Source organism: Panthera tigris, chromosome A2 (genome assembly GCF_018350195.1).
Source record: "Panthera tigris isolate Pti1 chromosome A2, P.tigris_Pti1_mat1.1, whole genome shotgun sequence".
NCBI classification, from domain to species: Eukaryota; Metazoa; Chordata; class Mammalia; order Carnivora; family Felidae; genus Panthera; species Panthera tigris.
Window position 1 is genome coordinate 82,989,040 of NC_056661.1, and position 23,085 is coordinate 83,012,124.

Sequence of the window (23,085 nt, forward strand, 5' to 3'; positions counted from 1 at the left end):
TAAAGTTTTTAGTTTAGAAAATATAATCACCACAGTTGATAAACTACTAATACCAAAATACTAATTAATTAATTAGTAACAATTAATTAAACACTAATTAAATAATCAGTATAGGTGAAAATTAACTCTAAAAGAGTCAGATAATTTATATTGCTGGAATTGTGGGATATATCCCATCCAGATTAAAAAAAATAACTTGTAGCTTTATTACTGATATCTAGATAGTTGGACAGATAAATGCATTTAGGGTGTTTTTCAAAATATGCAGGAGATAATACAATACCTCAGCATAAGATTTTGAGCCCGGAACTTACAAGGCATTTTTAAATTTTTTCCATCCCATCACTGCTATTTCATCAGGTATTTACAATATGATTAATTAAAAAATGAATGCATTCAATCTGGTCCCTGACACGATATACTTTATAGTTATTTTGGAGATCTGAGGTCTAATAATATCAGTCATTTTTTGCTTTTTGTTATTTTTTGCTATTGTTTTTATTCTAATGGATCAAAAGTAACACCTATTTTTGAATGGTCAGACTTGTTTTTCATTTATGTAAAGCTGGGGACCAGAGAGAATTAATTTTTGATAGAGAAAATTAATTATTTGATTAAATATCAAATTTGAGACTTCAAAAAACTTCAATCAGAGCAGTACCACCATGATAGTTCTATCTGGTGTTTAAAATACTTCCATTAACAACAACGAAAGAAATCATGGGAGGTATCAGCTAACATATCTGACAGGAAGTTTTCATTATTATTAGCGATTGTCAGGATTTGGTGTAATCTGAAAAACCAGATGAACATTTGTGGCATTTTGCTTATCTTCTGCCTATCACATTATCTACTTATATAAGTGGTTCTATTTCATGGCAATACAGTTGTCCCCATACACAAAGTGGGCTCTAGTCTGAAGAATATGTTATAAAAGAAAGTTATACCATATACTATGAAAGACGTGTACTTGAAAACATTCACAACACAGAGTAAAACATTTAGATAGTTTGAATGGCTATGTGCTTGAGTGCCAAAAGATAAAAGACACATGTTTTCACAACTAATAAGTAGGTGTGTCATTTATACATTTTCAATATGATGATTTCTATAATTTATGGCTTCTACACTAGTGTCCTCTTATTCTTATATTTCTATTTGAATTCACACAGCCTTTACTGAGATTCAAACTGATGGGAGTGTTTCATTGTTCCAAGCCTGGCCTATTTGTTTCCACTGCAGTACACAAGCCAGCTGTGCTCAAATGCAGTATCTGAAGAATGATGCTGAAGTACAAAGCAGCCTCACAGGACTAGTCATGCTAAAGGAAATAACTTCGGGCAATTCTGAAATAGTAACATAACTGCAATATTAGTCGGCGATGATATGCTAATAAATACTACATGACCCTGTAGGGAATAAAGTGGAATTATTTAAACCCATGTTCCACACTTCCAGCTCAATTCTATCACCCAAATTAGCTCCCTTTGTCCTTCCCTAAATAATTTCCTCTGTGCTTATCAGAGCAGAATATTTTGTTTTGTTTGGGTGTCCTAATCCAAAACCAAATCATGAGGTATGCTTTGAGGTGATCATATATATCAGATATATATTTAGCTACAAAATATTTTATATGCTATTTCCCCAAAAAACAATTTGGATATTTTATGTGGTTTAATTATAACACACAATAAAAAAAAGCACAATAAAAAATGTAAACTATATGAGCAACAAACATGCAAAATGACAGAAATACACATTTGTTTCTATGATAGTAAAAAAGTAATAGTGATAAACTGAAGCCATCTTAAGCCTTTCACACTGACATAACACAATAAAACGAAGTTCAGCTGGATTCATGGCTTTGTACAATTTCAAACAGTAAGACGTAAATCGATAAACTTTGTTTTTTCTCTTTTTTTTTTTTTGTTTTGTTTTTTTAGGGGTTTTGTTCTGGCTTGCTTGATCGTATTTAGGAAGGTTTTTCTACTACAGATTTTGTTCAAGGGTAATAAGGCCAGATTCCCAGGATGTAAAAATGCAGCCTGACTCTGTGAAGGCTCAATCAGAAATTAAACTTGGAACTACCCAATGGCAATAAATACAGAATGCCAAGGTAGATAGAGAAACCTGTATAAGGCTAAAACAAAAGGTAGGGTATTCTTGGCACACAGAATTTTTTTCTTCCATATCAGAGCCAACTTCTTATATACCAGGGAAGCTTTTAAAGTTTGACCTACTGTGATAAGTTTTTAAAAATATTGGAAAGATATAAATAGAAAAGAAAAAAAAAGGCAGGTAAATAAATTCATAATGATGTGTTATACTGATATCAAATAAATTTTTTGGTTATAACTATAATCTCTCCCAACATTATAGTACTTTCTAGGAACCAAATATAAAGACATACATAAATATACATGTATTTCCACATTTTAGTAAGTACCTTCAGAAGTGTTTTGCTTCATGATTGTACATGACCAACAAGAAACTATATTATTGTAAAACAGATTTTCACCTTCAATTTTTAATACTACTAGGAACTAGGCACTAAGATTTCTGTTTTGGGGATGAGGACACAGCCACTTAGAAGCAGTAAGTTATCCAACATCCAAACTCAGATCTGTCTGATTTCAAAATTTTCTTTTAGTTTCACAATATTAACTACTGAAATATACTTTATAAATTTTACCTGATCAGAAATAATTCCAAGATGTAATACTAAATCTCTGTTATGTGTACTGAGTGGAGGGTATAAATTAGTTATGGACATCATCTAAGAACAGCTTTTGTGGGGAGAAGAGCCTTTTAAGAAATAATTAGAAACATATTTAGATACATATGATTATACTATATACTTGATATTATTTCTTTCAATATCTATTTTGGATAATGCCATCATTGAAGATGACATCGCAGAGAAATGGAAAGAAGTTTTATTTTTAGTCACTCAATCAACCAATTCTGGTGCCTACCCTATCTTTAGACTTCCTGTTGGATAAATCACAGATATCCTTATAGTTTATGACTGCTTGATTTGGATTTCACTTGATCTTGAAAATATCATAAGTAATGCACATTATTATACAGAGGTACAAAGAAAGTAACAATGTAGAATTAGGAGTTAGGAGAGGTGTCTATTTGGTTCAGATAATTATCTTCACCATGCATATTCATTTAACTATAATTTTTCAATCCCAACAAGCCATGTTCAAGGCATTGGGAATATCAACATAAAATACTGTTTTTCTTCAAGAAGTTACTCAGTTTGCACATTAAAGATATTCAATAAATCACAAAATATTAGAAATCACGTAATCCAGTGACCTATTTCCCATACAAAAAAATCTGAGGTCACATAATTAGTGGCAATATGCAGTAGAAATATAGAGTCTCCTTTCCCAGAACAGAAATAATGGCACAATCACATAGCCTAGAATTATCAGGGAAGGAATTTTTAAATAATACTTTAAAATCTGGCTGGATCATGCAAATCATTTCATTCCTCATGCCACAGTCTCATATGATATAAAGTAAATACAATAACATTATATTTACATATTTATTTCTATTCATGCCTTCTGGAATTCTTGACTTTTTAAAATCCAGAATAAAGCAATATTTGCAACTAGGTGCAGACTAAGTTCTGGCTACTAGGATATAAACAGTAGGAGTCTTGTCCTCCCTTTCGGAAACTTTCACTAAAATATGGCCAAATGTGCCCCTTCTTTCTCTCATTTCTCCTACTATTTCAAATGTGTACGTGGTGGCTGGGTCACTAGGATTAGAACTACTCATGGGGATAGAAGAACCAAGAATTGGAACATTCTGGGTTCTAGATAAATATTAAGCTTCTACACCAGCCCCGAATAGCTGTGTGCAAGAGAAATCAACCTTAGTCAAAATTAACAGGTGTCTCTGGTACTTTCAAGCAAATAGAACACTAATGTCGTAAAGTCAAATATATATATTAGATTAGTCAAAATAGTATTGTAGAAAATGAGGTATATAAATATTTTTTGATTACATAACTGTAACTGCCTGAGACTGATCTTGTTTGAGTTATATGACTGGAAATTAACCTGATAACATTTGTTATAATCCTGTGTCCTGTGATGTCTGCTTGGGAACATGTTGACAAATCACACACAGACATGAGAGAGAGAGAGAGAGAGAGAAAGAGAGGGAGAGAGAGAGAGGGAGAGAGAGAGAGAGAGAGAGAGAGAGAGAGAGAGAGAGAGAGAAAGAGAGAGAGAGAACACTACAGCCCTTGGATAAAGGCTCCAATGACTATTTGCCTCTCTGCACTATAAAAGCATTGTGCAGATTATTTAACAACAGCAACAAAAAGCTGCACCAGGAAACTCAGTGTTTGGACTTGAATGAAGGACACTGTATTGTTTTAAAGAAAGAATCTTTTCAAACAAACATACAAATGATTGTTTAATCTATTGTGTTTAACAGTATCTAACTGAATCTTTCTCAAAAACATTAAGCACTTTGTCTTGACCTCAAACTGAGAGTGGTTGTAGTTTTTGTTATGGAGCTGCCTGCTCAACTCCTGGTAACTATACTCTAAACTTCCACAATCATAGAACTCCAGTACGGGAAATATTGGGAATAAAATATGGGAATAAAATTATTATTCTCACAATATGGTTGACTGAACACTTTCCAAAGATGAATGCACAGATCATTAGATCAAAAACTCATGTTCTGGACTAAATAAAAATCTCCTTCCCATTTTCTTCCACCTCTCTTCTCTCTCCTCCCATGTTTCTCCTCATTCTCCTTGGCATCTTCATGGAAGAAATTCTCAGACCTGCCTAAAGGATTGTCACTGTAATCTATAACTATGACCTAAAGCAAAGATAAAAAATGATTTTCTTTCAGATAGAAATTATTAAACTAGGAAGGTTTTCATTTTCCCACAGCTTCCAACTATCTTCCCTCTTGAATTCAATAGAAGACTTCGGTTATTTATCTGTTAAACTGTACTTTTTTGAAAAATTACTGCATATGTAACTAGAATTGTCCAAGAAAATTGGGCATTTATATTCTATTTCCAGAAGTTTGTCAAACTAACCAGGGATGCACAATGTCAGAGAGCTGAACTCTTCACACTTTAGGTTTGAAACGAGTTCCCCTTAGAATTTACTCTTTGAAAAGAAATTATTATTGAACTACATACCTAGACATTAAGGGAAATCCCAGTGCCCAGTGTATGTTAATTATATATAGTTTGGGTGGTGTTTTATTTTTGTTGTTTTTTTTTGTTTTTTTTTTTTTTACTTCTGGTGATTTTTATTTAACTCAGGAACTAGAAGGCAGAGCATGAAGTATAGCAAATGCATACACAAAATGCATCATCTTCTTTTAATGGGAGCCAAAAGGAGTCCCCATTGACATTTTATTCAGTGCCCCTTCATGGGCTTTATACGCAAAATGTTCTTCAATTTGCCCTGAAGTGGGGGAAAATGCAACAGTTAGGGTTCTGTCTCACACGTGCAGAGATTAGAGACAGCGTTTTAACATTTGATATTTATCTTGGGACCGACCTAACCAGATATTGTGCACTCTTGTTAACTAAATCTATGAACACCTGCTGGCAACTACATGCTTCATTTTCTTACCTAATTCTTCACAGAACTGCAAGGCGGTTCTTTCCCTTCCTTTGTAGCTAGTCTTCTTTGTTTATTGCTACTAACCAAGATTTAAAAGCTTTAAAGTTTATGTTATCTTATTTCTGAATTTCCTTAAGCCTTTAGCAATCTATGTGACCCTCTGTTACCAGAAACAAAGGGAACTAATCTTTTGAGAATGACTTGAAAACTACTGAGGACAGTAACTTCAGCTCATACCTACATTTCTCAAGACTATGCATTATGGTTACTATTTATTATTCACCTTTTCTAAACAACACATTACAGCAGTCTTTTCTAAAAGGATGCCCACAGTGGTAGCTCAGGTTCTGATTATATATTATATTAAATATAATATATACTATATTTTGAGAGAGAGAGAGAGAGAGAGAGAGAGAGAGAATGAGTGAGCAGGGAAGGGGCAGAGAGAGGGAGGGAGACAGAGAATCCCAAGCAGGTTCCGCACTGTCAGCATGCAGCCTGGCACAGGGCTCCAACCCATGAACCGCGAGATCATGAACTGAAATCAAGAGTCGAACACTTAGCCAACTGAGCCACCCAGGTGCCCTGTTAATGATATCTTAAGTTGCAAATGCAATAAATCTACTCTCCTCTACCTTGATTAGAACTGTCTTCCCATTTTCTCTGCTACTCAGATTACACAATTGTGTTAAGTATTTTTGAAAATTAGGTAACTTTAGTTTGAATACCTCAATAGTTCTGGAGTTAGTTTTAATACCACACAAAAAAGAAAGATTTTACTTCCACCAAATTCCACTATCTTCTCATTTTAAGTCTTTATTATGGAAACATTAACAAATAAATATTGACATACTTTGTCATCTGACAGAAATGCATTCCACACAATATGGAATCTAAATTAGCAGTCTGAGAACACAAAAATTCATTCCTGTCTTGAAACAGATAACTTCTTTATTCAATAAATATTTATTGAGTACCTACTCTGTGAGGGCAATAATGAACAGGGTCATAAAGATATCTAAACTTAAATCCCCACACCTAATCACTCTATGGAGCAGTAGGTAGATGGTATACATATAAATAATGATTTTGCAAGGTGGTTCGCTATAAGTACCCTAAGACAGAAGCAAGTAAGAATAGAGGTTACGGGAGCCTGGGTGGCTCAGTTGGTTAAGCGTCTGACTTTGGCTCAGGTCATGATCTCACAGTTTGTGAGTTTGAGCCCCACATCAGCTCTGTGCTGACAGCTCAGTGCCTGGAGCTTGCTTTTGATTCTGTGTCTCCCGTTCTCTCTGCCCCTCCCATGCTCATGCTCTGTCTCTCTCTGTCAATAATAAAATAAACATTAAAAAAAAAGAATAAAGGTAACACTGCTTCTAATTAGAGCAATCAAATCATACAAGAAGGAGGTGACATTAGAGCCAGGCAGAATTTCAGGAGGCAAAACTGACAGGACAATATTCTTGGCTGAGGAATGAACAAAAGGATGGAGACAAAGTTGAACTAGTTCAGCATGCCTGAGATGCAGTGTATACATAGGATGATGGTATCAAATACATGTAGAAAGTTGTTAGTGGGGAGTTTGGAATGTCAGGTGAAGCATTTAGAGTTTTTTCAATGGAAAAAAAAAAGAGTAGAAGGAAGAATACAATGCTGAGTGCTGTTTTAGGCTGATTAACTTGGTAGTCATTTACTGCATGGGTTAGGCGGGGAAAGACTGTCAGCAGGAAACCAGATTAGAAGCTATGGCATTAGTACAGACATTAGAAATAAAGAGACACCTATAGAATGTTAAGAAAAAGCAGAGAACAAGGACAAGAAATACTACCAAGACTTACCTGACAGAATTAAACAAATTAAAGAGTCTGATAAAAGAAAAGGGAGGGCATGGATTTCCAGCTTTCCATTTCAAGTGAACTAGGGGTCAATGGTATCATTAGAAGAAACTGGAAAATCAGGCATAGCTTACAAACATGGAAATTAAGTTGACTCTTAGATTTTTAAAGAAAGAAGCATAGCATACATGTGGAAATATACAGAGAGCAATTGGAAAACATGGACCTGGATCCAGTCAGAGAGGACTGGATAAAAACTTGGCAGTTGTCAAATTGAAAATTTGGCAGGTCCGAGCATATGTCTGTATAAATTCACTAAGCTCAAATAGGCAAAGAAATCTGCCTTTATCATTCATAAACAAGCCTTTTCTTCAGGGGAAAATACAAATAATTTGAATATCTGTAGAAATAGACAGCTCAGATTAAAATGAAATCATACTTGTATAAACCATTCCATCTTGAAGCCATTCCACCTTAAATACATTACATAAATGCAGTGGCTTGTACTCTCTGTGACCACTGCCAAGAATTACCATCTTGTCATAGTGGTGTTTATCTGATAGTATCAAATGATTTATAATATTGTTTACTAACAGGCTGGCCTATCCTTATTCTTGGCAGGCTATAAATATACAAGGAGGGTAAAGAATGCCTAGATTTATCACTGAATGTCAAATTTTAAAATTTGAAATTAGTATAATCATCACCATCTTCACATTTCCTGTTGATCGAGGAATAGTCAGTAAAATCCTCCAAAACTGAGTGCTAAGCAAAATGAACATGGAAGTGAAAATACATCTGTATTTTCTACACATTTTTGCTAAATTATATTCAATGACAAATCAGCTAATATCCTACTGAAAATGCATAACTGCCATTGCTTCCATTTGCCCAAGTCACGTCCTTTGAAAAGCTTACTTTTAAGAACACATAAACATCCAGTTTTCTGTATTTCCAATAGTTAATATTTAGATAACATTTTGGGTATGTTTTATATAAAGCCCTTATAAACATGCCTCACTTATCAGTTACGAAAATAATGTAAAAGTAGACTGTGTAGCTATATAAGAGAAGTGACCTGTTATAAGTTCTTCATATACCATACAAGTCTATGTAAATATCCCTTATACCAAATCCACTTCTGCAATGCTTCATAAATTAAGTATATATTTTTCCATCCACAAAAGTCATTCCTTACCTTTTTTATATAAAGATTTTATTTTTAAGTAATCTCTACAACCAATATGGGGCTCGAACTCACGACCCCAAGATCAAGAGTCCCACACTCCTCCAACTGAGCCAGCCAGGCACCCCGCTTTCCACTTTTTATTAAAAAAAGTTATTCAGCAGAACAGCTTTCAATCTATTTTACTGTGTTTGAATTAAATCAAATTGTTTCAATATATAATAAATCTTGAACATAAACATTGTACTATAAGCCTCATTGACAAGTCAATAAATGAAAAAGCAACGGTTTGATTTCTCTGTATTTCTTAGCAAAATTTACAATGTTGTCGAAAAAGATTTTCAGCTCCCTATCTTCTACAGAGTTGTGTGTTGTTTTTTTTGAAGTTAGCAACAAAGGCAAAATATAAGTTGGAGAAAATGGTTGTGTAAGTTTATCAGAGAATCATATTTTTCATATACATTAGAATTCTATATATTAGAATTGACTTTTCTCTAATAATAGCAAGAATAATCTTATTGAATAAGATTGGTAGTCACAAAGTCTACCAAATGAAGAAGTTTTAGGAGTTAGCCTTAATGGTTATTTTCACATTTAATGACATTTTTGTTTTGCTATTTTGTTTTGTTGTTTCAAGTTTAATGCTTTTTTAAAAATAAGGGTTATAAATCAGTCTTCCGCCTTTAGTCATTTCTCTACTTCATAGTGGTAAAATAAGGCTTTGTAGAATTTTGTGTTAGCATTGGCAATTAGTACTATATGGAAACAAATGACAAAGAAGCAAGTGCACAAAGTCAGCACCCAATATGATGCCTTTGTCTCCCCTCGTGCTAAATTCTCAAATTTATAGAAAAGCTTCACAGCAAATTTATTAGGATGAGTCAATTTTTTAGACATTCTTATCAAATGCTTTGTGTCTTTGAGAATAGAGGAAGAACTGGGTTCTGGAGTGTGTGTGTGTGTGTGTGTGTGTGTGTGTGTGTGTGTGTGTGTGTGTGTGTTTTACCATAAAGTTACTGAAGAAACATGGAGTAAAAAAAGCAGCCTATGTGAACTAGTTTCTTGACTCCTACTCGGTTGTCATCCCACAATCTCAACATACAACTGTCTGGGGCCTCAGGCATGAATGACAAGAAAAGTACCTAACAGTTTCCAAAATCACCCAAGTATGTAATGGGGATCTAACTATAAATACTGTTCATACTGTAGGCAGTAACCCATATGTGCTTATAACCTCTACTTCTCTATATATCACGTGTGCAAGGAATATCACAGGAACTCAACAAATACAAGTCCATCTTCACTTTAGCTTCAGTAATAGAAAAGGACAATGGCTCAATCTATCAGGGGTAAGGAAATGGCATCTTTCATACTATGTCATAGTGTTAAACTGTGCCCTGAACAGACTTGGGTTTATGTCTGCAACACCGAGGAAGACCAAAATCAGTATTAAATTGCTAACTCCAAATATTTAATAAATAGTTTCTGAGGTTAAATAAAGACTGATAAGCTTGAATGTTAGCTAGAGGGAATAGCCTATTCTTTTCTTTCCCTTTCTATATTTGCTTTTGCCAAACTTCACTCAGGCTGGAAATAATCATAATAATTGGAACCAGCAGAAGGAAATAGCTGATGCTGCTAGGCAAGATGAAATAAATCTGCAACTCAAGTAATACTAAATATAAGCTCCACATGAGCATAATAGAACAAAACACCTGAGATAAGACTGTACTTTGGAGCCAAATTCTCAAGTTTACATTTTACAAGTAGATACATTTTAGAAATGCACTATTTATAATGTATCAGGATGGTACTGAGTGTAAACAAATAGCAGATTTATGTCACTATAGCAGTAAGACTAAATAATTTCCTAGGGGGAAGAAAGAAGACAAATAAGAAATGTTTGATTTCTGAGAAAAAAAAATTCATATAAAGCAATAATGCAATAAACTTTCAAGTTCGTAAAAAAAATATTTGTTTAAAAATTCAGAAAGCATAAAAACACTGTTAGGGGAATTTATATTCTTTGTCATTTGTAGAATTTGATACTCCTTCTCTTTTAACACAGTGCTATTGTAGTATTTTTATGGTTGCCAGTGGTGTATGCTATGCAGTACTGAGACAGCTGAATAAGAAATATTTTAACACTACTAAGATGCTTATGATTTCAGCATGAAAATTAGCAATTAAATTTGAAGTATTTGAACCATTCTAAGATGGGAAAAAATGAATGCCATTTCTATCAAAAACTCTGAAGCTTTGGAAAGGAAAACAGAACTGGAAAAGTAAAACATTTGAGTATTAGAACTGTCTGCTTTACAGTTGGAGGCACCTATGACAGGGATTGGTTCATTAATCCTCTAGACTCTGTCCTATTCTGTTTTAGCAACATGTAGAGCAGATAAAAGTTAAGCAGTCACTTAGGACTCAGTGACCTTGGGCAAGTTGAGTGACCTTGGGCAAGCTGAGTGACCTTGGGCAGTCCATAAAGAGGACACTCTTTATGCTTCAGTTTCCTCACATTTAACTGGGATGATAAATATCACTTTTCCTCGTAGAGTTCAATGTGAGCCTTAAATGAATGTAACTAAATGTGAGGTGGGACTTTTCCTGTTTTCCTGGAATGTAGCTAAAGCTTCAAAGCTAAGGACAATGGAAAAGAAGTTATCAGTCATATCCATGGTAAAGCCAGTCCAAAGATCATCAGTTCCAGTAGCTTAAATGCAAAGACTAAATATGTGAAAAGAGATCCACAACCAAAGATTCTTTGAAGGGAATCTTAGGGGACAATGAAGTATCATCTCAACTTCCCCCTTAGACTGCGCTACCTGCAAGGAAGTGGTCGCTCACAAGGGTCACAGAATAGTTGCTTGCTGAATTCTTCAAACAGTCATAGTTTCAAGTGTGCAGCCCAGAAGCAAAGTATGAGAGAATTCTGGGAACAACTGGAAAAGTTTTCCCATGAGCCTGAGGGTATTCATAAAGATAAGGACTTATGCCTACCTTTTGTCAGAGAATTCTGAAGGTGGGAGCTTGGGTGGAGCTGCCTATGATATTTGAACAAAAGAGATGCAGTTGCATTTCTGCAACAGGATGGGTCAAGGAAGACCGCATGAAGTTTTCCAAGGCCAAGTAGCTAACTCAAGCAGAAAGCCAGTGACAGCGCTCTGGAAAGGATTTTGCTCAAGGGGGCTGCCTGCTGGGCCTAGGGGACAGTAACACAAAGAACCTGGAAGGGTAGTGCAGTGGGCAGGAGCTGACGGCAGAATTACAAGTGGTCAGGTTTAGAGCACACTGCCACTGTCAGGACGTGCTGCAATCAACACGGTGGTGTATGCAAAAGGTGGTGAGGAATAAGAGTGTGTCTGAAGAAGATACAAATGTGATCCATGACAGAAAGACAGCATCTGGATGCCTGACATAAACAGGGCACATATGGGCAGATTTAAAAGAACTAAAGAAAACAAGGCCTTTGTTCCTTTATTCATGTTCCTCCTCCTCCCTTGCCCTGACCTGTGAGGAGACAGAGTAGGTGGGGGGTTGGGAGAGGTGGAGCAAACAAAACAATGAAAGGGACCACACTAACCTCTCTCATTATTGGTTTCCAGAGTTCCTGGTCGACCTGAGCTCAAAAGATGATAGGGGAACCTTTCTGTTGGAAGCAATGTTAAAATTTAAATTGCAAACATACATTTTTTTATACCTGAAAATGAGACTATTCTGATATATTAAAACAAAACCAAACAAACAAACAAACAAAAAACAGTCATGAGGTGGGGTAAATGAGAAAAAATAATTATTTCTTGTTGATACTCTTTGAGCCCAACCTATTTAATAGTCACCAGAGACAGTACATATGACTGAAATGTTCTAAGAAGCCAAAACAACCTAGAGGTTTTTATTGTTAATACTGAATTTTTTTTTATTAAATTCAGCAATGTTTACATTGCAGGACTAAGTTGGACATGAACTTTTAAGTTTGACATTAATAACTGTAGGAAGTGCCACAGAAATACTTAACTTTAAAAAATAAGAAAATTAGTTGACTCACCCATCAACCAAATACATCAAGATATCAAATGCAACAAAGAAAAGGAAAAAATAAATATTCTTAGTACAAAAATGTGTACTGTGATTTTCCTTGACTGAATGAGCTCTTCTTTTTTTATGTTTATTTTTGAGCACATGTGCATGGGGTTGGTGTGGGGGGCAGTGAAAGAGGAAGACAGGATCCAAAGACAGCTCCAAGCTGATGGCAGAGAGCCCAAGGTGGGGCTCAAACTCAAGAACTGAAAGATCTTGACCTGGCCAAAGTCAGACACTTAACCGACTGAGCCACCCAAGCGCCCTGAGCTCTTATTTCTGATCACCCCATTTAAAGATATTTTGAAGTGGATGGCACATGAATGCCATTTATGACTAATTTACTATGAACCACTTAATCTACCACCTTTACATTTCCCTTAGTTCTCAAATAGAGCAATTTTCTCTCCTAAAACAGCCTGAAACAATTCTCATCTTAGATGAAAACCTCCCCTCTCGAGCAAAAGAGTCAATTTAATTCTCCCAACAAAGAAAATCTCTTACTCTAACTAAACTTCTAAGCTGTCTTTTGATACTGGAGGTCTATGGCAATGTCAGTCATTAGCAGCTAAACTCTCTTAGATGTTGATGGACAATGGACTCAGCAACCTGACTTTCTACAGGGCTCATACTATTTTGAATCAAGCAAGCATAGGTTGCACACTGCCAAACTATTTAACATATAACTTTTAAATTAAACAAAAACAGATTCCTTTCACAACCGTTTCAGTGTAAGAATAAAAATGTTACTCAATAAACTAGGAACATTTTGTAATTTAGATTAATTATAAGAATGTATTTCAGAACAAAACAGGGCATATTTTGGGGAAAAATAACACTTTAAGTGAAATGAGTCTCCTAATGGATGAGGTAGGTAGTGATCACACAGCCAAAAATCTACCACAACATAATAAAGAGTGCTGTAAGTATATTTAAAAAGAAATTATTTAAAATGATTTAAAATATTTTTCAAGGATATAGCTGTAGGCTAAAATGGCTGTACTTACAATGTCTGTTAATTATGGATAGAGGTTCCTAATGTGTGTGATAGTTAAATTTATGTGTCAACTTGACTGGTCCACCGGGTGCCTAGATGTTTGGTCAAATATTATTTTAGCTGTATCTGTGAGGGTATTTTTGGAAGAGATTAACATTCAAATAGTTAGGATGAGCAAAGAATATCACCCTCCCTAATGCAGGTGGGCCTCGTCCAATCAGGTGAAGGCTTGAATAGAGCAAAAAGCTGACCCTCTCCCAAGTAAGGGAGAATGCCTCCCGCCTGAACTGCCTTTGAAATGAGACACCAGTTTTTCCCTGCCTTTGGATTCAAACTGAAACACTGGCTCCTCTTGACTCTCAGGCCTGCTGGCCTTCAGACTGGAACTATACCATCAGCTCTCCTGGGTCATCAGTTAGCTGACTTACTGTGGATATACTGGGAATTGTCAGTTTTCATAATCACATGAGCCAATTCCTTATAATCAATCAATCTACCTCTCTCTAAGTCTCTCTCTCTCTCTCATACTCTCTCTCTCTCTATGTGTGTGTGTGTGTGTGTGTGTGTGTGTGTGTGTGTGTAAATATATCCTGTTGGTTCTGTTTCTCCTGGGAACTCTGACTAATACAATGTGTTTCAAATAAATCAAGTATTACAGGGAAGGAGGACCTTTATCATTCATTCATTCATTCATTCATTCAACAAATGTTTCCAAAACATTCTGCATATTCTCAGGCATCAGTCCAGGTACTAAGGAAATAAATATGAATTAAATGCTATACCTACCTTTGATGTATTGTGCATCTAGTTCAAGTAACATATTTCACAACTTTATTGGAAAACCATTACAAAAATCACATTTTGTTGTGATATTAAGAATTACAAAAATATGGATCTAATTTTCACATACCAACTCTGGACAAATAAATGAACGTTGAGATGTTAGGATATATATGTCATTCTTTTAATTAACAAAATTATATAACAGTTACACAGTTATACAATTATACAAAGTTCAAAATATTTTATATGTAATTTCTAGTATCTTTAACTAGAGAAGCTACCTATAAGAAAGAAGATAAAAATTTGAGTGTTCAAAAAGTTACATATCCCAACCATTACCATAGGAAATATTTGAATAATTTCACATGGCAGAGGAAGGTTATTAATTTCAAACATAGCTTCAATAAAGAATCTCTAGTATAATTTAGAGAAGAATTTGCATTTTCAGGGTCTACTCCAAATATAGTCTATAATACCACAGCAATGGTCAAAGAGCTTGGTCTCAAAATAGCACCTCACAGATTTTAAAAAGTGAGGCATTGTTTAGTTTCTGTGACCTTTGAATTGAGACTAAAAATATACAGTACATAAAGGCAGCACTGTTGAAGACAGAGTTCTCACTATTATTGTTTGCATCTGGTTTGCTAATAAAATAGAAACATTATCTGTAGTGCTTAACAGTGATACATTAACATTAAAAATCTGTATATGATAATTATCTTCAATGTGATTCATACTATGAAGAACCCAATTTAAGAGGATTGGTTTGTACATTGTTAAAGATCTATGGGGGCGCCTGGGTGGCTCAGTCGGTTGAGAGTCCGACTTCTGTTCAGGTCATGATCTCACACTTCGTGAGTTCGATCCCCACGTCAGGCTCTGTGCTGCCGACAGCTCGGAGCCTGGAGCCTACTTCAGATTCTGTGTGTCCCTCTCTGTCTGTCCCTTTCCCACTCACACTCTATCCCTCTCTGTCTCTAAAAAAATAAATAAGTGTTAAAACAAATTAAGATTTATGTCCCTCCTCCCCCCCATCCTAAGGTAGAAATACTAAGTAAAGAAGATGCCATGTGCAGGCCTATGAAATACAGGCATTCCTCAAATTCCTATTCTTGGTCCCTTCTCACCCAGCGCTCTTCTAAGAGCACCAAAGCTCCTTGAGAAGCTACTACTACCAAGTAGAAACAATGCCACTCAATTCTCCAATCTGCAATTCTAACAATTCTGTGAGCTCTAGACATACGTGACCAACAACCCTAATGTCATAAACATGCCATCATCTGCCTGCCAGGCACCCCAAACACATTATATTCTCAGGCATTCATTTTTCTCCACTCACTCTATTCTTTACATAATATCAACTGGAGCAAAATTAAATAAAATAAGCAAAATAAAATCTAGTAAAAATTTAAAAATAGGCCATTTTATAACTTAGTTTTGTTAACTCACTATCTCTAACTCCAATGACTAGTCTAAACTGTTTTAAGTAAAATATCAATGATTCATACCTCATGAATATAATCACATTACTTCTTCACTAAGAGCCAAAATGCACTGATAGTAGCATGGTGCTGCTTCTGCATTTGTCAAAGAGAGCAATTTTTAATTTCTAGAACAGCCTGAAGCCATTTCCCTTGTAGTTTAAATTTTAATCTCTGTAGCTAATGGCATCTTCATCTACTCCACAAAGCTATCCCAAGTCAGAAAGCTCAGAATTATCTTTGACTATTGTCTCCCCTTTACCACTATCTCCCATTCAATTGGAAATAAATTCTGATTCAACTGCCTTTAAAATATGTCTCAAGTTCATGTCCCTCCATTCCAACTACTGATACCAGACCTTAGGCCTTGTTCTGTTTCTTCTCCACCCAATACATACCCCAAGCCAAATTTCCCCCTTGCCCTACCTCTGAAAACAACAACAACAACAACAACAACCACAACCACATTATGCTTCTCCATTTTTCAGACACCTTTCAGTGGCTTTACTCACCTAAAGAACAATGTCCAAACTCTTTAAGTTTAGGTTTGAGGCCTTTCCTGATAGGATTCCAAGTTTCCTTTCTGGAAAAAATTTTAGTTGCCACTAGGGGCACTCAGGTCCCCCTTTCTTTGGCCTCAATGACCTGTATTTTGTTCTCTGCACTGGAGGGTCACTTTTATCCTCTCTGACCTTTGGCCATGCTCTTCCTTCTGCTTTCTGCACCTCCCCTCCTGAAATCACACTCACACTTTAGGGCCAATGTCAAAGATCTTTTATGCTGTGAAGCACGCCCACGCCCAGCCATCTTCCATCTCTAGGCAGTAACACTTCCAACTGAACTGTGCTAACAGTTTTATAAAATATTTTCATGCATTATCTTCTTTAATTCTAACCACCCTAATGTAACATATGACTGAATCTGAAGGAAAGTTAACCCCAACCCTCCCATAAGGAAGTGAAAGCAATGAACTTGGGACTGGAATCCAGTTCAGTCCTCTTACTCCAGGATCCACCCTCTTTATATGCTACTGCCCTGCTTCTTCTTTTCCCTTCTAATACTCTAAAAGCAATTTGTTTATTTCTGTATCATTCCATTAAAACTCAGTGTTTTAAGGCTGGGTTTGTACATAACTGCCTCTCCTGTTCTGTATTCTTGGATGGTAGGGTCTGACCCTTATTATTGTATTTATTTTATTTTTTAATGTTTATTCATTTTGAAAGAGAGAAATCATGAGAAGGGAAGGATCAGAGACAGGGAGAGAGAGAGAGAGAGAGAGAGAGAGAGAGAGAGAGAGAGAATCTCAACCAAGCTCCTCACTGCCAGCACAGAGCCTGATGCAAGGCTCTAACTCACTAACTGTGAGATCATGACCTGAGCTGAAAACAAGGGTCAGAGCCTTAACTGACTGAACCACCCAGGCACCCCTGGACCCTTATTATTTTAATGCCAGAACCTAGCTTTAGCATGACACAAAACAAAAATATAATGAATAATTATTTACTCAATTCATAAGTTAAAGGATCTTAATTTGCTAGAAGATTTTTATAATGGAATAAAATATATTTATGTGACAAACACAGAAATTCGATCATAACACAAACATGTACAACACTACCCCCTCTGGTTTTGTTTGTTTGTTTGTTTGTTTTTGAGAGAGAGTGTGAGTTGGGGAGAGGGGCAGAGGGAGAGAGAGACAATCTTAAGCAAGCTCCATGCTCAGCACAGTCTGACGTGGGGCTCGATCCCATGATTCTGAGATTATGACCTAAACCAAAATCCAGTAAACCAACTGAGCCACCCAGATGCCCCACCCCTACCCATCTTAACCATGCATCCCCTAGAGAGCAACTGCCTATCACCTTTTACTATATGTACACTTCTTGAAGGAGCAGGATGCACATGCTATTTCTATTTTCTTACCTCCTGTTCACTCTTCAACACTATGACATCTGGTTCTCCTGCTTCTTCCACTCCATGGAAATGACACTAAACAAACGTGACCTCCATTTTTGCCAAATACAATAGAACCATTACAGACATCATCTTTAACCATTTCTGCTGTGTCTACCAGTGCTGACCATTCACTCAACATTAAGACAGTCTGATAACAGTCTTAGGTTCTTTCCTGGGATCCCCTGACTTCTAAACCATAGATGCCACAGTATTTTTTTTTTTGTCTTTTTGCCTTTACATTCTTTTGTCAGATGATCTCATGCTAGCTAATCTACACATTCAATCCCAACCACTCTTCCAAATTTAAGGCTGTAATAGTCAGATGCCTATTTGTTCCAGGTACCTCATATTAAATAGATCCCAAATGGAATTACCTTCTATCCACATTTACTCCCTGCCTCTAGTCTCTGTAATGATTGACACCAGTTAACAGAAACTAGAAAATCAACCAAGATAACCTCTTTCTTTATCCCTATCCAATCAGATACACTGACAATTTTACCATCTATATATATTTCTTGAATCAGTTCCCTTCTTTCCCACTCCTACCCTCATTGTTATGGTTCAAGACCTCAAAACCTCTCTTCTGGGTAAGTCTGTAGCCTCGTAAATTGTCTTTCTGCCTGTATCTTCAACCTCCTTTAATTAGGTCTTTTGACTGACTGCATGTGCTCCATGAAATGTTGCCTACATTTCTCCTCACAGGGAAAACAATGGACAAATATGATCTTCTCAATCCTGTTCTTAAAACCTTTCAAACATAGAGAAGCAAATGAGCCATAGCAGTTAAGAGTATTGACTAGGTTTGAATCCTGGCTCTGCTAATTATTATGTGTCCTTGTATGAGTTTTTTAATCACTCCAGGCTCTAGTTTTCTTATCTGCAAATGGGCTTAATGGCAGTAGCTACCTTGTAGAATAATATGAGGATTAATTAACATTTATCTAAAGTGTTTATCTGCCTGACATACAGTAAGCACTGAACAAATGTTTGCTAATAATAATAATAATAATAATAATAATAATACTCAGTGGCTCAACATTCAGTTCTATATGATGGTTTGGCCCACATCTAATCCCCCAAAGTCACTTATTTCTAATATCTATATTAAACTCCAGACTTTGGTGCTTAGAACCTCTTTATCACCTTCCTTGAAACTTTTAATATCAATGCCTCCTTGCTTTTTCTCAAGAAGTGTTTTCCTATCTTCCTTGCCTGATATACTTTATGTACTATTGTATATAGTTTTGAGTCTGTACCACACTCCAGGCCCTGGGCTATGCATATTATAAACGCATTATAACATTTATTCTTCATAGCATCTTTATGAAGTGGGTTCTGTAATGATACCTATTTTACAATGGATGGAGCTGATTTATAAAAATGTAAAACAATTTGTTTGTTCCCTGACTGCTTGAAGCTTGGCCACCATCATGAATGACATAGTAACTATCAGGACCAGGAAGTTCATGACCAACTGATTATTTCAACAGAAACAGATAGATGGTCATTGATATTCTTTATCCCAGAAAGGCAACACAGTACCTAAGATAGAAATTCTGTATAAACTAGCCAAAATGTACAAGACTATACCCAATGTCATCTTTGTATTTGGATTCAGAACTCATTTTGGTTGTGGCAAGACAACTGCCTTTGGCATGATTTATGATTCCTTGGATTATACAAAGAAAAACAAACCCAAACATAGACTTGCCAGACATGGCCTGTATGAGAAGACAAAGACGTCAAGAAAAAAGCAAAAGGAACAAAAGAACAGAATGAAGAAAGTCAGGGGGATTACAAAAGCCAATGCTCATGCTGGCAGAAAGAAGGAGTAAAGAAAAGATTCTGCAGTGACTATCTGTGGTGACTGTGCACATTTTTTCATGTGAGAATTAATAAACTAAGAACTTAAAAAAAATAAAACAATTTGTTCAATTTATGTCTAGTATGGGGCAGAGCTGTGACTGGCATCCACAACTGTTGGTCACTAAAGCTCCATGCTCTTGACTATTATACTACACTGTGAAATTCCTAAAGTGGAATCAAGATTTACACACCCTTTGGGATGCCTGACCCACATCACCCACGTGAGACTCTATGCTGCACAAGGGGCCTGCTTGGGATTCTCTCTCTCCTTTTGTCCCTCTCCATCCTCACACTTTCTCTCTAAAATATGTTTTTAAAATGAAAATACAAATAAAAAAAAAAAGATTTACACACCTTTCTATGGTCATTATCTAGCACAGTGCCCAGAATATATCATTAAAAATATACACATAGAGTTTATGTAACTACTTGAACTGAAATCCATGATGTCGAATACTAAGAACGCCTAACCATTATTTCTTCCACAAAATGTTTTCTTTTCTTATTTTTTATTCTGTTTACATCATGGAAGGTATATTTAAAAGATGAAAAGATATTCTCAATAATTTTTAACTCAGATCACACAGATATACAACAGGATGCAACTACTTGAGGGTATGGATGATGTCTTAATGGTTATTCATCTTTTTACCACCAGTTTCTATTTCAGTGTTACTAGAGAATAGGTTACCAATAAATGTTTGTTAAATAATAAGTAAATGAATTCTAGTCCTGGAAAAATGGACGTTGGAACATTTTTGATGAGTCAGTTTATAATTATATACACTCCTGGATCAATGGCACAGACATTTGTAAATATTTTATAATTCAAAAAAAATATTTCAAGTTGGTTTTGGCATGCATTGTGGGTATATTTTTGTAGCTGATTTGCTTTCTTGATTATGTTCTATTTTGGGTAATGTTAAAATGAACTTGTGTTCCTACATATTTTACTTCACAACAGTTAAAATTTTCTGGAATTTAAAACAGAAGTCCAACCAGAGCAAACTAAATGAGGTAACGGAGACATACCTAGAATTTGAACTTATCTAACAGGAAAATACACCTTGGTTTATTCTTCAAATAGATTTATCTTTTCAAAAAGAAGATCTTCACCATTGCTCCCAAAACAATAAAATAGGAATGCAATATCTATTTTTATAACATTTTAGAGTCGTATCAATTAGAAGATTTTGGTTGCAAAATAACAGAAAACCCAACCTACCTAACTAAACCCAACTAAACCTAATGGTTTAAAATATCTTTTAATATCTTAAATACCTTAAAATATCTATTAATAAATAAAATAATAAATAAAATAAAATAAAATAAAATAAAAATCTTAAAATGCCTATTACTTCAGTAACAAGAACACTGAGATTGGACTGGTTCTGGGTTCATTATTTTAGCAGTTCACCAAGGAGCTAGTAGCTTTTTCTCACTCCATTCTACCAATCTCCACCTTTTGGGTAGCTCTCCTCATGAACACAAGATGACTATAGTTGCTCCAGGCATCACCTCCACATGCAGCAACTTTCACAGACAGAAATGTGAATAGCTCTGTCCTGAATCTTATTTTAAAAACTAAAAAATTTCTCAGAAAGTCCCCAGGGGGATTCACCTTACTTTTCACTACTTAGAACTGGGTTATAAGCCATTTCCTAAAACAATCATTGGCAAAGAGATGAAATTACCATGCTTGGTTTACACTAGTCTAAGTTCATCCCCTTGGGATGAGGCCACGCTAATATGAAACACATGGCATAGCAGCACATCAACATGTGGATACTTGAACAAAACTGTCATTCTGTTAGTAAGGATGGAGGCAAGAAGAGAAGAAATGCATTCCAGTAGAGAATCAACAATGTCTCCTTAATAACTCTGTGGTCTTCTAAAGTCTGTCTGAAAACATATTCAACTGAAGCAAAGCATCTCCTTAGTCAATGCTAGAAGAGTCATCGTGATGCTTTTCACACTATACAATGAAGACTTCCCAATTATTTTTAAAAAAGCATTTTCTTGATTCTTAGTAGTAGTTTAGCATATTGTTTGAGCTATCAATATCATTAATTTTACATAGTTTTTCTTAGACTTCATAGTATATGTGCACTTTATAGATCCATATACAGTATCACTCCACAGTGAATTAATTTGACATAAAGAAAATGGCTTTGAATTTAACACATTAATGTAATTCAAAATATTCTATTCTCCATTTCATAACAAAATCTCTTAGGATTCAGGCTAATTAAACTCGGGTTTCTTGACATCTTTAATTTAAGGCAATACTATTACCTGTATTTTAGCTAAACATTTGTAAGTTAGGCATCATTTAACCTATTTTTAAATGATTACTGCTTTAGAATTGTAATACACCTTTTATCCGTAGCAAGTTTGATCGGGTCCTCTTACCTTTCTCTGAGACATCTAAACCAATGAAAATTAAAACACTGTAAATATGTTATCATGATGATGACCAAGCATGCCTCTTGTCCCTGACCCATCTTTTGTTACCTTATCATTAGGGCATTATCCCAGGCATTATGTAGTCCATCAGCCACTTGGCCATGCAAATAAAAATTATCAAATTCCAAACTATTAAAACCTGACTTCTCATTATCACTTCTTAAGAACTAATATATGTGAAATGTATAAATCATCTGGGTACTTGATTTCATTATGTCTTTATGGTATCCCACTATCAGAGCTAATAGGGGTTAAAAAATACCACTCACAGGGGTGTCTGGGTGGCTCAGCAGGTTGAGTGTCTGACTTCGGGTCATGATCTCATGGTTCATGAGTTCTAGCCCCACATCAGGCTCTCTGCTGGTAGCACCGGACCACTTCAGATCCTCTGTCTCCCTCTCTGCCCCTTCCCCCACTCTCAAAAAGAAATCAACATGAAAAAATACCACTCACAGTTGAAAATTAATAGGTGACTATGCAAACTGTTCAGCTAGATTTGTCACACATGGAAAAATTTTATGTAACTCTTTCTCTAAAGTAAGACTATATCCTCACATGCACATATCTTTCTGGGACTATGGATTTAAAAACTGGCATTAAACTTTAGTGTTTGAAAAATGTGTGTGCCCACCCACATGCGTGTGTGTGTGTGTGTGTGTGTGTGTGTGTATGTGTGTGTGACATCCATGTACACAAAGAAGAAAAGTAAATCTGTTGTTCACTAGAGTGATCTTTCACACTGAAGGGAAGAAAAGCATAGGCACTTTCAACCAAAAAGGAAAAGGAGATTCAGCTATAGACCTTT

At 35.6% G+C, this 23,085-nt stretch overlaps 1 protein-coding gene and 1 pseudogene across 1 annotated transcript in view; one reads left to right on the forward strand and one right to left on the reverse strand.

Moving 5' to 3' along the window:
* MAGI2 (membrane associated guanylate kinase, WW and PDZ domain containing 2) overlaps positions 1–23,085 on the reverse strand; it is a 1,321,708-nt gene that overhangs the window by 1,290,393 nt on the left and 8,230 nt on the right. The window lies entirely within an intron of this gene.
* LOC102954787 lies at positions 19,379–19,783 on the forward strand (annotated as a pseudogene).